This window comes from Lethenteron reissneri, chromosome 9, assembly GCF_015708825.2.
Source record: "Lethenteron reissneri isolate LAM-NWPU_2019-01 chromosome 9, ASM1570882v1, whole genome shotgun sequence".
In the NCBI taxonomy this organism is placed as follows: domain Eukaryota; kingdom Metazoa; phylum Chordata; class Hyperoartia; order Petromyzontiformes; family Petromyzontidae; genus Lethenteron; species Lethenteron reissneri.
The window spans coordinates 8,067,093-8,084,564 of NC_083787.1; the positions used below are offsets into that span (position 1 = coordinate 8,067,093).

The 17,472-nt window shown below is 47.1% G+C and overlaps 1 long non-coding RNA gene across 1 annotated transcript in view; it reads left to right on the forward strand.

Moving 5' to 3' along the window:
- Positions 1 to 15,862, forward strand: part of LOC133340331 (uncharacterized) — a 33,942-nt gene extending 18,080 nt beyond the window's left edge. The window contains exons 3-4 of the long non-coding RNA XR_009754885.1: positions 7,999 to 8,197; positions 15,716 to 15,862. This is a non-coding gene — a long non-coding RNA (uncharacterized LOC133340331). The remainder of the gene's footprint in view (positions 1 to 7,998; positions 8,198 to 15,715) is intronic.
- The last annotated feature ends 1,610 nt before the right edge of the window (positions 15,863 to 17,472 follow it).

Consider the following 17,472-nt stretch of genomic DNA (forward strand, 5'->3'; position numbering starts at 1 on the left):
GCTATTCCCAGCAGTGGGAACTTCGGACCACTCGTACGGGGAGAGAGCTGGAGGCTGGTTACCAAGAGAGGCAGTGATGGAGAGGCACCAGGGGCCATGCGAGCCGGCGTTCTGTGTTGCGCGATGACTGAGTCGCAACCGGCGGAATTGGCAGCAGGAAACACGATGTTGAGGAGTGGTGGCATCAATGGCATGTTCTGTGATTTCATGCCTTCGTCTTTTTTTATGTAACTATGAAAATAATAATTTACATTTGTACGGCATATTTCATACACAGATCCCAATGAGCCGTGTGTGGAACACAGGAAATCAACAGAACCAGGGTAAATGGCCAGAATTATGAGCCATGGCCACTGATATCAGCTCACTGAGATTTACTTGATAAGTCCGGAACACCCACGACTCACGGTGGCTGCGTCCCTGAAACGAAGCGGACGAGAAGGCACTTCGCAAACAGACATCGTGTTCCCGGGGAACGTCACTGTCCATTCCTCCACCCGTGTTGAAGACTCCCACTTGCAGACTGACCGTCTCGTCCCACTCTGCTATCGCTGCGACCACGGTAACTCATCCCGTGGGCTTCACTCATTGACCCTCGACCCATGTTGAGGACTCGCTCCACCGGACACTGCCTCGTCTGTCTCATCCACTGCACCGTGTTCAACCACCACACCGCAGGTCAGATTAGATAGATTGTATTTCAACAGGAACGGTTGTTGTCCTGCAACGGTACAAATGTTATGCAGTACAGATCGTAGGTGACGACAACACCCACTCACTCACCACAATGCAGGTCGCAACAACGCACACACACTCACCCAACCACTCACCAATACACCAACTCACTCACTCACTCACTAGCCCACTCACTCACCACACTGGAGGTCACTATAACGCAACACCCACTCACCCAACCACTCGCTAACCCACCAGTTCACCCACTCACCCACCCACTCACCCACCCACTCGCCCACCCACCCGCCCACTCACCCGCCCACCCACCCACTTACCCACCCACTCACCCACACACTCACCCACCCACTCACCCGCCCACCCACTCACCCACCCACTCACCCACCCACTCACTCACCCACCCACCCACTCACCCACCCACACACTCACCCACCCACTCGCACCGCTCCAGTTTGTAACGCCCTCTTCCCAACATTATCATCACCAGCATCTCTTTTCCCAAGCTCTTACAATAATAACATTGGCTCAATTGAAGGACACGACAACTCTTATCAATAGCAGACAACGTTGAGAGTGCTTTCTGTCACTGGCCGCTAGACGTTTTGGGCTTGGGCTCATCCACTTTCTTTTAAAATAAAATAAAAAGTGCGCGGGCACTTGACTCGGACCTCGACTTGAATCTCGATTCGAAACTCGACTCGAAGCTCGACTCGAACCTCGACTCAGAACTCGACTCGGACCTCGACTCAAATCTCGACTGGGATCTCGACTCGATCTCGACTCGAATCTCGACTCGAAATCTCGACTCGAACCTCGACTCGAAATCTTGACTCGAATCTCGACTCGAATCTCGACTCGAACCTCGACTCAGACCTCGACTCGAATCTCGACTCGAATCTTGACTCGAATCTCGACTCGGACCTCGACTCAAATCTCGACTGGGACCTCGACTCGAATCTTGACTCGAAACCTCGACTCGAACCTCGACTCGCTACCACTCGACTCGAACCTCGACTCGGTACCACTCGACTCGCTACCACTCGACTCGGTTCGCTTCTGAGCGGGGAGGGGGCAACGAAGGGCGCGACGCGCGTGCCACCGCGGCCTCCCCACCTCCGCTCCGCGCTTGGAGCAATGCGCGCGGACGGTCTCGCTTGATCGCGTCAATCAATCACGATGCCTGTCAACACCTCGCCTCTCCCGTCTCCATCTCACCTGCCATCGCTTCTCTGCCAGACGCAAAACGATACCCAGACATTTCGTTTTTTTGTTCATTCGTCGACGGTGGTGGGGGGTGGGGTGGGGGGTTCTTCTCCTCTCTTAGTCTTATTCTGTTCCGCACCCCCCCCCCCCTCTCTCTCCACACCATCCCCTTCCCAAACCCCCCCCCCCCCCTCGCTCCACATCCCCCACCTCTCGTTTAATAATCCTCGTGCTCATTGAGCTGGAACACCAATCTGGGAGGTCCTCTCTCGGCTCCTTTGTTCCGGACTTGGCACGGCGAGAATAGTGCCCGGGGTATGAAGAGCGCGGCCGAGACGGAGGGCTGGCAGGAGAGTCGAGCTGGAGGTGCAAGGGTTAAGGTTGTCCGTGGCGCGGCAGGCTGGAGCCTGATGCGGCGGTGTTCACTCGTTGAGAACGCTCACAAAGGTGCGTTCAATACACGATAGAAGGGTCACGAGTCCAAATCCCATTTGGGATTTGGCTCAGCCCATCATCGCGCTCGGGTTGAGAAAATAGGTAAAATGACCATCACTTTACGGAAGCCAATACTCGCTGTCCTATGAAGAACGTGGTCACTGCGATGGGAATGTGGCATTTGCACCACTGGATCAAGACTGCGGATCGAGATTCGCTCTGCCAAATGGCTCATTTGGACGGAGAGAAACCAGCAATGACTGCGAGTCACTTTGCACCTGTTGGTGTACCTTGCACGTGTAAGTACGCGGTGCCATAAGAAATGAGAATTTAGTTTGTGCCACGATGCGGTTGCCAAGCGATGGCCATGTCACAGCGCTGAGCCAGCAACATTGCGAAAATGCGTTTGATTATTTGGTTCTCATGGGAATGGGGAGTTTGTGTTCTCAGCCTGCTTCAACAACGACTGCCACGTCGTAATGTGAGATGTCGCTTCACGCGGCACCAACAAGCTGTAAGCTTGCCTTGCGTTGACTCGTGCATCATGCTGGATGATGCACGAACGGGACTGGTAACCAGCGGCAGGAACCTTTCTCCGCTATTCCGACTTAGCGTCGTGTTTCACATGAAGTTTGACTCACCATGTATTGTATGTGTTTTAGCACAAGACGTAAAGCAATGTATAAAGTTAGGGTGACCCATGCCTTCAGAGTAACACCAATCAAACTCTCGCCCGGTATCAAAATGTAACAATTTGGTATTCAAATTGTTAAATTGTAGTCATACGTATACGTTCAATGACATCTGTGCCACATTTAATCTTTCCAGCCATTCTTGATATATAATTTACAACAGTCGCCGTTTTAGTCACTTTATAGTGCATCGTATCACACCGTCGTCGTAACTGTGAACGGGTCACCCTATGCAGTGGCTGTTGCCACCGGTACGGGTGTGGAGTGGCTATCAATGGAAATGCACATGACGCAGCTCTTCCGTGAGATCTGGGAGAACAATTTGACTTTGCCTAAAAATTGCTACGTCGATTTTTCATTCGCAGGCCTCTAAATGCACGACCCCCTCCGCCCGTTATGGTGTCGCACGCAATGAATAGGGGCGTTCGTTTAGCCCAACGTGACAACACGGCCGCACAACTAAATTGCTCGGTCAAACAATTGCTGTCACGCGCAGCATAAATCCTCGCGCGCGCTAAATCGACGCGTTAAAAGGGATAAAATACTCATCCGTCGGCGTAATTTCTATGTTGCTCGAGCGCCGGCGACGTAACGAACAATTACCCAAAATGAGAAGTGGCATGGTGCCGCTATTTTTTTTTGCCCTCCCTTGCTGCAATATATAAACACGCCCGATGAAAGGTTGCCCGCAGTCTTTGCTGATGTGTTTAATCTGCCCGCGCGTGCCGCGCTCATCCCTAATTGTGTCCGAGTGTCTGCGCCGTGAGTGCAAATCGTTTCCTCCCCCACCCTACCCCAAGCCTCCCCCTGTATTTTGCAATCGCCCTATTAAAAAAAAGGGGCATTGTTCGCGAAGTCGTTTCATTAATTGGATCCCGTCGGGATGCATTAACGGAAGTCGGTGGTGGTGAGGCACCACAATTCCCGGCCCTTTAACCCGCAGTCGCTTGGATATAAGAATGCAATTAAATTATTACGGCATAAGACTCGCTGCCGCTCAGTCCTCTAGCACTTGTGAGCTTGTAATGAAGTGGTGAAAGTGTCATATCCGGGGAGCCAGGCTGTACGTCTTGACATTGGCATTCACAACACGAATTAATCATATCTGTCTCGTTACAATGCTTTCCTGCCATGTTCTATTTTGAACTTTCCAACTTGCTTACCCCTGTCATGCAATAAAAAAAAATTCCCAACATTCTCTCTGCCCCACCTACAATCAGGGTCTCATAGTTTAGACGAAGTGCTCTGGCCAATTACAGCTGGTAACCCAACATCACTTGTTTGCCGAGCATTACTGCTGATGAGACGCAGAAGGTGTAAACTGGTCCAGAGTTTGCCTGCTTAAACAAACACTGCTGGATAATGTTGGCCTAGAAAACCAATAGGCTGATGGAATAAATCACAAGTAATGTATACGTGAACACACATAATGCTCTGCTTATATTTGCTATAATTAGGTAGAGGAGGTGGTGATGGCAGCGCCTGTATGCAGGATGGAAGAGAGCAGGTTACTAGGACAGGAGTTGGGTATATGTATGCTGAACTTCTTTTGCACCGTACGTTGCCAACCCGTACTAATTGGAGGTTTGGGAAAGTGACGTTTGCGAGCACCTATGAAGGCTGGCACGGCACCCAGAGGTTGGAAACCAAAGAGGAGGCCGAGTGTTGTGGCATGAATGTCATTCTCGATGGTGATGTGTTGGTATGTTTAAACCCTACATTGAGTCTCGGGCATTACCAGTGAACTGTATGGCTCTCTGTCATTTTCACAGTACGCTTGGGAATCTTGACGAGCTAAAAGTGTTCATTTGTTTTCTCCACTGCTTTCGAATGTGGGTGTTGTTTACATCCCACCCTGCAGAATAGTGACTAAGTAAGCACTGGTTTAGTGACTAAGTAAGCTCTGATGCCGAGATATACATTTTCACAATATAATATCAAATTTCACAAAGTGATAATTACCGGGATGTCGGTTTCCCGTATCTTTGTAATTGTATTTCACGCGTTTTTTTTTATACTTTATGGTTGGAATTTGCTATACTTTCCGTGAGAATTAAGATGGCATCAACGTTCTTCAACTGCAGTTTAGTCAACGTAACCCTGCCCATAAGCCTTCTTATCATTGCAGCTTTACAACCTATGATGCGTATTATGCTGTCAGTTAACGCAATACGTTTTGAAATCTACATCATACAATCAATTATTCGGTAAAGTATTTTGCAAAGTCAACAATTGTGCATATTATTATATTATTCCCTTCTTAAATATAAACCGCATTCTTTTTTTATTAATTCTTCACGAAGTAAAAACAATAATGTTAATAAACTGAATTTTGATCATCAAAATAAAATAATAGATTGGCTAAACAGATAATACGATTATCTGGACCTGAAATGATATGGTATATCATCGTATCGCCATATCGCTGCAATCCTAATTCAAACCCAGCATTTCACAACTGTTGGCACAGTCCACTGACGTGAGCAATACACTCCTAGACTGCACGACCACCTCTGACAATTGACTTAATTCATTAGGCGAGACGCATTCAAACTGTGAAGCGGACAGGCGGAAAATACCATACTTTACCCCCGTCATCATTAAAAAGGAAGGAACACAAATTTCCTGTCGTTCCAAAGGAACCCCCCCCCCCCCTACTCTCATAGGGGATCGTAAAATGAAAAGGCAGGAACATGCATCAGAGCCTCAAGCTGGTTCACAGGAGATGCAGCTTCGTGTAATAATTCATGAAGAATGACCGTACCGCTTCCGTCACGCCCTACGGGAGTCACGGAGAGAATTCAAGGTCACGAAACTTCACGAAACTGTGATGAGACTCAATACGTTCGCTGTGGGTGACTTTGCCCTGTTCACGTGAGCTGTGAATAAACAAGCGCGTATGTTACTCTATAGGATGTATTATTCATTTTTGGTAGCGTTACTCTGTAGGATTTTGCAGTTGTGCTGCACAGGTCTCCGACGCGTTTCCAGGTCTTGGTTTGGGGCGCAATTGTGCGACGTTTCGCTCCGAGTTCTGGGAGCTTCCTGAGGAATTCGAATATATCAGCTTAGGCTTGCCGTGAATGCCGTGTGAGAACATTGAATCGAGCAGCTCAATTCATTTCTTGCAGAAGCTTCCGGCACATTGAGCTTCCACACCTACCGTATGTCCTACAGGATGCGCATGCAAAACTGAATGACAAACAAAATGTTATTTTTATTTGTTAAGTTATCGGTGGCTGTACCTGGACTGTCCACTCATTGCTCGTGATAATAATGGCTCATAATCAACGTTTTTGGGTTAGATCGCGTTATTTATAAATGTGTCGTAACCCTCCACCACCTGACACGGCCAATCAGCAAAAAAGTGTCACGTTGACAAAAGACAAATAGTTCAATGCTTTAGCCCACCGGTGTGTTGAAGTGTGAAACCACAACATTTACAAAAAAAATTGAGTACGACGTTTCGCTGGTTAATTCCGGCGAATTGCCCGATGATGCTGGATGCAATTACCAGCGAAACGTCGTACTCAAAAATTGTAAATGTTGTGGTTTCACGCTTCAACACACGGGTGGGCTAAAGCAGTGAACTATTTGTCTTTTGTCAACGTGCACCTTTTTTTGCTGATTAGCCGTGTCGGGTGGTGGAGGGTTACGACACATTGATAAATAACGCGATCTAACCCAAAAACGTTGATTATGAATGATATTGGTCGCGAAAGCCTCCCACGTGTTAAATAATGGCTCAATTCGCGGCAATAGTGGGCGGCTGCTCAGGTCTGAACCCAGGATCTTAGCAGTGTCAACGCCATGCTCTCAGTGGTATTACCACCCTGGCAAACCAGGCCACCTCTCACGTATGGGTTGTTGTTTTTTTCTGCATTGCAGTCACTTTGCAAGAAAGACAATATCCAAATGAAAAGGGCAGAAGCAAAATTCATCTGGTGAAAAATGGCTCCGAGTCTCTATTCATTGCCAGGCAGCCTAACACTCACGATAAGATGAATATTGCGGCGAATAAAGGCATATAAATGCGGTCGTTTTCAGATTGCAAGAGGCAGATCCTCTACTTAACGTGGGGATAAACACCATCGGGAGCATTTCTTTCCTTAAACCTGATGCCTCGCCTCCCGATACCTCCACCCATTTATAGATGGGGCCCCATTATTTCAACATGCAAGCAGAAATCTGGCTGTCACATCTCATTGTCCTTTTGGAATCACCCAATATCGATGGATTTCTGGAGAAGAGGCTGCTGTTCTATAGGGGGAGTGTATACTCTTGCGTAGGGTTCGCAGTTGGGCTGCAGAGCCATCGCAAATGAGCTTCATCATGCACGCGGAGCTGAACGTTCGACTACCTGGCAAACCACTCGCGGATTAATCCGAAAACACATCGGAGAGCGGTACAGCACAACGCGGCTTCTTCTGGACTGAAGAAGCTGCCAGCACGTTAGGCTAAACATCAAGCGTCGTGCCGAATAAGGCACAAGCGGTACAACCAACCCCAAAACACGTTGGGGAGAGGCAGCGTATGCTTGCGAAGGGCGCACGCACAACTCACGAATACCCAGTAATGTTCCATTTCGAGTCTAATCGGTTGACACTTTTTTATGGGATGTTCTTCGAAGGGACAGAACATACTATCGTTACTGTCCGTGTGTCTTAATCAGGCTCATCTTGCCTGCAATGGGGCATTGCCAGGCTGTATACAAATACCAGACAGAGACTGGTATTTTTTTCCGATTTTTTTGTACTCATCTGAAAAACCCCAAAATCTGGTCTAGATACAGTATGAACATTCCAATGAAGATTCGGATGAACCCGCTAAAGATGTTTGTGTCGGATTGACCTGAAAACGAGTGTACATGTCCGATGGACAGAGAGAGAATATCCACTCACGTGCAAAGGAGAAATAGTTAAACGTGTGCCATCTGGAATGGGCCCTGCCTCATCATACTGCAATTGTTACACAGGCTACATGGAGGGAATCCGCAGTGTGGACATCCAAGGGTGGGGGGGGGGTGGTGTTCCAGACTGTGGGCACAGCAGCGCAGAGGGAGCGACGTCCAACCGAGCGTTGGACTACTGGACGCTCCAGGAGCAGAACTTGTGGCGTGGAGGACAGCTGTCGATGACACCTCTTGTTCCGTCACAAAGCCCTGCCCTCTCACGGTGGGTAAAACGTAATTACAAACATAAAATTCGCACCTTAGAGGGCCAAAAGTAGCCTTAATGCAGCCGAACACGAAGGCGCAATGTCTTGGTTCAGTGCATTGCGTAATGGATTGTAAAATGATGTCAGCTGATCGGCCGCCAAGCCAACATCGTTTAGAGAACTTACGTTTAACATTCATAATTTATTAACAGCGAAGCACTAAAAACATTGTGGTGCTCGCCAGTGCATGCACATTTATAAATGTGCCGCGCTCCACAGCGTGGGGTGACGTCTGGGTCGCCAACGTGGGAACTACTTTCTTTGGCGAGCAAATGCCTCTCCACTCACACGGACAGGCCCTCCGCGTAGGTAACGCGCCGAATTCGCGTTACATACAAGTTGTGCTCTGAAAAAATAATTCTTTTTTTATATTTTTGTGCGGTTTATAGTTTGACAAATTATACTTTTGTCAAACAGTAATCTCACCATAATGACTATGAATTTATAAAGCATCTAAATACAAGTTTGTTTCAAGATACTTTTTTGAGAAAATTACCTCCATTGGATGTCTTGAGGCAGTGATGGAAAGTCCACATTCCTATGCCAGGGACAGACCTCCCAATGGCTTTTTGTATTTAGTTTGTTGTCCTGCACACCTCCGATTAGCAAGGTTGGCTACGTACGGTGCGAACGAAGTTCAACAGTTCAACATATAATTGGACAGCTCGTACTGGCCAATTGCAAAAAAAAAGAACTGATGTACTAAGGGGCCGTCCATAAATGACGTCACACACCTGAGGGGGGGGGGGTCAGACATTTGTGACGATGTGTGACGAGGGGGAGGGGGGTGATAAATGTGACGTCGCATCAAAATGCGCAACTTTAAATAAATATAGACAACACGTTCTACTTAATTAAATAGACTTTTTAATAAATGTTTTCTCCTACAACATCAGAGTGCAGCGGCACATTAAATACGCACTACAATGACAATAGTTTTAAGCGATTTGAAGCAAGTTTTATTTTGGGGGGAGGTGAACAGAGCTTTGTGACGTCATATTTGAGAGAGGGGGGGTCTCACTTTTTGTGACGCCGTGTGACGAGGGGGGGGGGGGTAAAAAATCCTCCAAAATCGCGTGACGTCATTTATGCACGGCCCCTAATTTCGATGACGCCAAGTGAGATCAGATCCTCCCAACTGGGGAGCACTACCACGGCGCACGGCGGTTCACGCGGTTCAACATGCGATCCAGAGGCCACCGGTCACCCGGTTGAGGCTCTGGCAAAGTTTCTTGACGACCCCCTTTGCCGCCTCTGCCCACCGAGCAGAGCAAACGGGTCACAGCCACAGTTAGTCGATTGGACGTGGAACTTATTTCGCGCCGTACGTAACCGACCGTGCTAATCGGAGGATATTTGGCCTGTGTGGAACACTGGGCCAATTATGCGACCATTGAGGCTGTCTAGTGCCTTCCAGCAGCAGTGGCGTGAGCACATAATTTCAGGGCCGCATCTTTACCTTTAAACGTTGACCTTTCCACTGTGATCCCAGCGCCCCCCCCCCCCGACCCCTGTGCCATCTGGTCAGATGTAGAAATTTTTGACAATTTAATTTCGCAAAATATGAATACACCTGGAAATGCCCTTATCCATGAAGGTGCAAGAGCAACTCACCAAAGAGAATTTGCCCCGGATTATGATCTTAAAATGATCCTCAGTCGGTGTTGTTTAAATTACGTATTCATAGATCGTTCTGTTTGCATGCCGAGTGCAATGTTTGGCAACCAGAAACATCTCAATTTAACGTTGGCTGTTTCGCTCCACATGCTGGGAGCTTTTTTTAGAAACGGAATTGATCAGAGCAGGTTTACAATATGTAAGAATGTAATTGAGCAACTGAATTTAGTTCTATGACAGAGAAGATGGAGCATCGGAATCAGCTTGTGTGTGGATGCTATGTTAATAATTATTACATCACATGACCGCGAGAGATGGCAGCAGCTTGGAGAAGCTTTCATCCAGCAGTGGATTGGCCATGGTTAATGCTGATTATCACGAATGCTAATTATCGCTGTAGCTGGATGTCTCAGTGGTTAGACTACTCAAGCCACAATAAAAAAAGGTTGCAAGTTCCTATCTCAGTCTAGGGTCAACGAAGCCCATCATCCTTCAGAGGTTGGGTAAAATAAATGTATCGCTTTGTAGGAAGCCAACACATGGCCGCCCTACGTGGAGACTGGCCCCCGCTTTCGGGATGTGGAATTTCCACCACTGGCTCAGGCTCGCCAACGCAGATGAATGCCACCCCGCACTCATTTGAAGCTGGGATACACCCTTGACGTTTTCACCACTCGTGAACATTCCAATTATTTACGGCCGTGCAAACGGCCCGGGTCTGAGGACCATGGGAGCTGATGAAGCGCCAACATTCACGGAATTTTCGCGTGGTTAATAAAACCAGAGAAATCCGTTTTATTTTTTTACCCGCAGGTGATTATTATCCTTGCCGTTATGAGGTAGGCCAGACACAGAGCCTGCTTAGCTTCAAGCTCCTAATGGTGGTCAAGTGCTTCAGATAGCAGCTGCTAAATCAGTGGCCGAGTTCGCCCCGTGTCACCATCGCACTCGCCAGCATCAGCTAACACTCGTGCTGTGTGCACATTGCGTGTGTGTCTGCGTTACGCGTATGTGATGCAGACGGTGGGGTGGAGCGGTAGGGTAGCGGTGAGTCCCCGACGCTACGAACCCAGCGGCCTGAATTTAAATTTCTACTCATGTTTCAACGTTTGCGATGAATATATCTGAAGCGTTCCTAGGTCGACAGCCTCAAATGAGTACCTGGTGCGATGTGTAAAACATCACCGCTCGGGAGACAGAGGTGCTGGGCGCGGTGCTGGCCACCTCCACCGCCTCGGTGTTGCCGTGCCGGCCTTCATAGGCGCTGCTCGCTAAAAGCACGTGCCCCCACGATCTGTTAAGGCTATAGGGGGATCTTTGTCTTGTATGCACAGATAGACATGCTTGTTTACCCTGGAAAAGCTCACTGAGTATAATGACTCTTTCTCAGGAGGGTCCTGCTAACGTTGCCTTTTTGCAGTATGCTGTGGATGGTCGCAATCTATACACCTGGTTGACTAATTTGCGTGGTAATTTAAAAAAATTGGCAAATTTAGACCATGACAGCGGTACACAATGGCCTACTCTTCTGAATGACGTCATGGAGTCTTCAACGTCCAGTGTGAAGCAGACAACGTGTACGTTTATGGTTCATAATACAACCGCAGCAATAACCAGGATTCGAACCATGCACCTCATGCACGGTGGCTAATGCACCTCACTGCAAACCCAGTGACCCGTGCTCAATTCTTGGCCATGGATAACAGCAGTGAACAGTGGTATATGGACCTTCCCTGGGTTTTCCCAACGTTGACTCGGCCTTAAATGATTACCTGGTACATTGTGTGAATGTAAATATTAGCACTCGGGAAACAAAGGCAGCCTCTGCACGGTGCTAGGCAAGTAGGTTGCTCGCTAACAGCACTTGCCCCAACAGTATGCTAAGGCTATACGGGGGATCTTTGTCATCTCTGTTTTTTGTGTACACTGCCCCAAGCATGTCGGTCCTACACATGAGACGGTAAGTATGGATAATCGTAATTGTGTGTGTGGTTGCAAGATAATACCAAGGACTGCATTGCATTAGTGTGTGGGTCTGTGTGTGCGTTATGTGTGGAAATCGGTAGCATAGTAGTGAGAACGCTGTGCTACGTACCCAGCGATCCTGAGTTCGATTCCTACTCATGGCCAACATTGGTTCTGGACTTACCATAGGTCGACTCAGCCTCAAATGAGTATCCGGTGTGTTGTGTAAACTTCAGAACTGGTGTGGCCAAGGCGACCTGGAGTGGTGCTCACCACAACAATCTGAATGTGGCTACAGGAGGGATCTTTGTTTTGTGCGTGGGTGTTGCTCATTTGTTTTGTTGAGACATTCATTGGAGTTTGTGCAATAGGGACGGCCGACAACCTACGGGGGGAAAACAATCCTATCTTAACATTCTCCAAATTAATTCCCAGCAGATGTTGGACAATAGGTACGTACGAGGGATGAGTTTGCAATTTAAATATTGCAGATTTCGGATAATCGCATGTTTTAATTATTCACGACAATTTACGATGTTATTCAGATTTCCGGATGGGTTTCCAAGAAGTGGCCATTCATCGCAACTTTGTGCTACTGCCACGTGATGCCACTTTTGGCAGGAAGAGCACAAAAGTGACCTCGCATGAAAAATCGCTTCCTGTAATCCCCTAGAATTTGAAACAAATCTCAACAAAAAAAATCTGATTCCCAAAATGTCACATCTAGGATTGATATCTGGATATTTATTCTTATTATTTTGAAAATCGGGAGCGCATTCCCCATTACTGTCTGCACAGACGTAAACCCTGTTCACAACGACGTGTGACCACTCAGCACTTACCGTTAACAATACTTGCCATCAGACACTGCCAATTGGAACCGAAGAGATGCAGCAATAGCGGGTGGCATACACACTACTAATTGTATTGACACACGTGCATCGAAACACGCATAGCGTGCACGAGCAAGGCTGATAACGTATGAAGAAACACACATTGCCAATGTTGGAAAGTGATATATTACAAGTGGCCAGCTATTGCAGTCACATTACCAAAGGCAGTACCAGTAGTCCCATCCCATATCATTACTCCATTGATGGTGTGTAATCAGATAGTCGTTAGTTTTTATGCACTGAATGATTACCTTTTATGATCATATTCTAATGGCAATTCTTTTTTTTTTACGTACAAGGCGGGGTGGCTGGAGAGGGGAATGATCATGTAAGTCAGACGGATGATTCTGCAGAGCCCGCAATCAGAATAGAGTTATTATCGCATGTACGTAGTAAATCAGCATAAGTAGTGGGGCCGTTTACGCAACACGCAATGCCGCATGGCAACACCAGCGACAGGGCATCTGCTAAACTAATAGGAGAGGGAGGTGGGTGGAGCCGGTGAGTGGCATAGTGGTTAGCGCACCAGCAGGATGAACCCAGGATCCGACAATATAGCTAACATCGGTAACTCAACTTTATCTAAATCCGTGAGGGTTTTTTTTTGGGGGGGGGGCGGTTAGATCGCGTAAATATAAATGTGTCGTTGAACCCGCCACCACCCGACACAGACAATTAATAAGGTTTGTCACTGTAAAAACAAAATGTGCCAATTCGTTATCTGAATGACCCATTACCATCGAGCATTGGCTGGCGTGGTCAAGCATGTTCAGGCAACCCCGTGACTGAAACAGGCACGGGAAGGCCTTCCTTGGCCAGCAATTGGTTGACAGCGAGCTGTAAATTAGTTTAAGTTAATTAAATCAACCTCGCAAATTTAAAAAAAAAACTCATTTTAAAACGAAAGAAATAATTGGATTGCATTTCTTTAAGCATTTCAAATACGAGATTACCTTGACACAGATACAATCCTGAGTTACTGGTAATCAGGCAAGGATTACTTCTTTTTTAAAGTAACCCTCTCCCTCAACTGCAGACAGCAAACGGCTCACAAGCTTCACTACTTGAACTCTCATTAGCTGTGCCTAGTCTTGCCTGACCCGCTAAAAAAATACTTTAAAACCCAGTGTCCCGTGGGGTTTTAATTTCAGCAATGAACGAAGCTGCCTCGACAGCTAATGTGCTCCAGAAGGAGATGATCTATGACCTTTTGCGCATTACCATTCTTAAATATGCGTGCAGGCCATTTCCACGTTGCCAATGCACACACATATATGCCCTGCCTAAATCAGGGCCAGTGTCGTTTCGTGAGACTTTGCAGTCACGCACAGCAATTTATTTTCCGTTTGCTGGCGAAATTATGAGGAGATTTAAAAAATATATTTTAAAATCCAAAGCCCATCACTTTGGAAAATTTAAGACTCTTCCAGTCACGTTTTGCCCAAATAGCTTCTTACAGTGAAAGTTGACAGGAATTTCCATGGCTTTAAAATATATATATATTTGTGCCATTTCAAATGGAATCTTGGGATATGAAGTACTTCAATATGAGCAGAAAAAAAATAATTCATCATATTCTTGCAGCCAAAACATTTAACAAAAATTTCTCGCTCAGTCTCATGTTCGTGTAGTTGCATTCTTTACAAGAAAATTTGATCGTTGATAAATTACCCCGCAGTTCAGTGTTGTCCAGAAGTCGCATTGTAAGGAGCCAGATCGGTGGATTTGGAGGCTCGTTTCAATCTCGATGCACGACATGTGACAGGCGAATACATGAGCAGTAGAACTCCGTCTTGTCCACACCCCTGTCATCCGTGATGCTTAATATCCACCAGACCTGTCCAGTTTCAATACTCCCTTTATCCGAGGCCATATCATTACTATTTACTGCAATGTTTCGCGGATAGATGGAGTTGCATGGCAATCTCATCCTCTTATCTGTGGGTATCGACAGGCCCCTTATTCTTTGGGAATTTCCTACATTACTTCTAATATCCACATATTCTTCACCGATAAGTGGATTTTGTTGGCCAATTCATCCTATTATCCGTGGTTATCCCCATTTTGTTTTGTGGTTAATTGGAGGAACTTCACGGGTTAACACTGCAGATAAAAGGATCCGAAATGTTTGTTCCCCACATCGCCACAGACAATAATAGCTATTTTTAAATCCTTTATATTAAGTTCGCTTGCTTGCTTGCTTGCGTGCTTGCGTGCTTGCTTGCTTGCTTACGACCGTGCAAATCTTTCGGTCGTTTTTTAACCCACTTCCCGTGATCCAATCGAGCTGACATTTTCCACACAGACTCGTTGTGCGAGACAATTAATGTTCGTGAAATTTTTTTTCCAAAATTTTACACTCTTTAGGGAAAACAAATTAAATATTTAATTACCAATTGCTTAATACTGGCAGACAATCATCTGACCCATAGGTGGCAGCCATCTCAAGCCAGAGGACGAGAGGACTCTAGCCGCCACGCATATAAAGGATTTATAGTGAAAAAAATTGTTTTTACGGGTTATACTTATAAATAATCAAATCTCTCTACAGATATATTTCTGTTCGATAAGCATTGCCCTTTGACCTCAATCACATGGCCATTGGGCAGTGCTCATCTCCGTTGGCGGTTTTGAGTCATTGATGGAAAGTCGACAATGCCTATGCCATGCACCAGTCTCTCCATAGGCTGACCATTGTTAGACCACATGATGAATACAATATATGAATAAAAAAAGTCAAGCCAAGGTGTCTCTCTGCTGAAATGGCTAATGAGGTGCCACTTATATCCATTCACAGTGCTGAGTTAGTCTACGAAATTCCACAGGACAGCCACACTGTTGTACTCGCAATTTATATCGATCGTGTGAGGATAATGTTGTGCTGAGTTTATCCACAACCGGTGTAACAACCCACAACTTTTAGACTATTGTTGTGCTCTGACCACACAATAGCGCCCAGCTCCCAGTATGAATGAAACGCACAAGTACATTCTGGAGCAGGTGGGCGAGATCGGCGAGGGAATGGCATTCAGAGGAGGGAACACGTCCAAGGGGACAGCCACCGCGGAGACGGAGTGACGAGATCAACTCGTGCGCAGGAGCGAGAACGGATCGTGGCATCACAGGACCGTGATGGATGGCAACAATGTGGGAAGGTATTCTGGAAAAAATATGTTTTATTATTATTTTACTATTTCCCTTCTACGTGACTTTACAGAAAGAACCAAGCATATGAATCCCTGCAGTCACGACAGCTTTAAATACAAATTAAATGTGGGAAGGTCTTCCTCCGACAGTGGCTAGAACATAGCTGGCAGTGAGTGCCGCTGCTGCTGATGATGCTGCTGATGCTGCTGCTGATGATGATGCTGCTGCTGATGATGATGAAGTACATTATGCATGCAGAGGCAGTGGTCGGGGGAGGTTTATTTTTTTTTCTTCTGCCGGTTTTCGGAAAGGAGTGCAAATGGGTCACAATGCATCATGGGACTGTCCCGATAGCGACCGAGGTCGATGAAAGCGAGTCGATAATTGTGCCTAAACAATACTTCACACGACCTCATTAGCGCGCCTTTCTCGGCAGTGTCCGTTGCGCGGAAGGAGCGCGTCTTCATCGCAGACGCTTTCATGCCACGGAGGGATGGAGGGATGGAGAGAGAGAGAGAGGGAGGGGGGAGGCTCACCTGGTGAAGCGGGAGACATTCTGGAAGAAAGGGCCACTTCTTGAATCCGCGGGGGGCCTCCGTATTGATAACGCTGGGGTGCCGCGGGCTCAGTGCTATTTACTTAAAGAGATCATTAGCACAAATCCGGATGTCAATAACAATTGAGCTTCCCTTTATATCTCGAGTCGATTTGTTTTCACAGGCGGGTTTTTTTTCTTCCTTCCTTCCTTCTTATTATTATTATTATTCTCTGCTGCTGCTGCTGCTGTTTATCGACTGCTCGCAAACTAATAGAGTTATAACGGTTCTGCAAAAAAAAGTGAGAGCTTTCTTTTTTTTGGGGGGGGGGGGGGAGGGTTTGTTTTTTTTCCCAAACACCTCGACAAGTCGTTTAAAAAACTAAACAACACGTGCGGCGCACAACAACGACGTCGGTATGCTGCAGGCGAGCTCGCGATGAAGTGGTCGCGAGTCAACATATATAACCTGCTGGGGATTGAAAGCACATCATCCCTTCGGGTATGATAAAATTAATACCATTTTGTGATAAGTCAACTGTGATCGTCCAATGGAAAGACCGACGCTTTAGTGAGCACCTCTTAAGGTCGACTGTGCGGGTGTTCGCCGTTGTGCTTTGGAGCAATCTCTGTTTGCGAGCACCTATTAAGGTCAGCACGGCATGCAGCCGTTCCCAGTTGGTATCCCTCGTGTTGACGTTGAAGCAGAGCGCCAGGTACTCACGTAGGGCTGAGCCTACCTTGAGGAGGTCCAGAACCAGTTGAGAATTGTTAGCTAATGGCCGGGATATGAAACGCACGTGGCGAGGTCTGCACGCCGCAGTGCACTAACCACTACGCCACCACTCCCCACGGTGTGTGTGTGTGTGTGTGCACAAGGGGACACACACACACTACACACTCACCACACACATTATGTACCACACACACACGCGCGCAGCACTGACACACACACACACTACACACTCACCACACACATTATGTGCCACACACACACACACGCAGCACTGACACACACACACTACACACTCACCACACACATTATGTGCCACACACACACACACACGCAGCACTG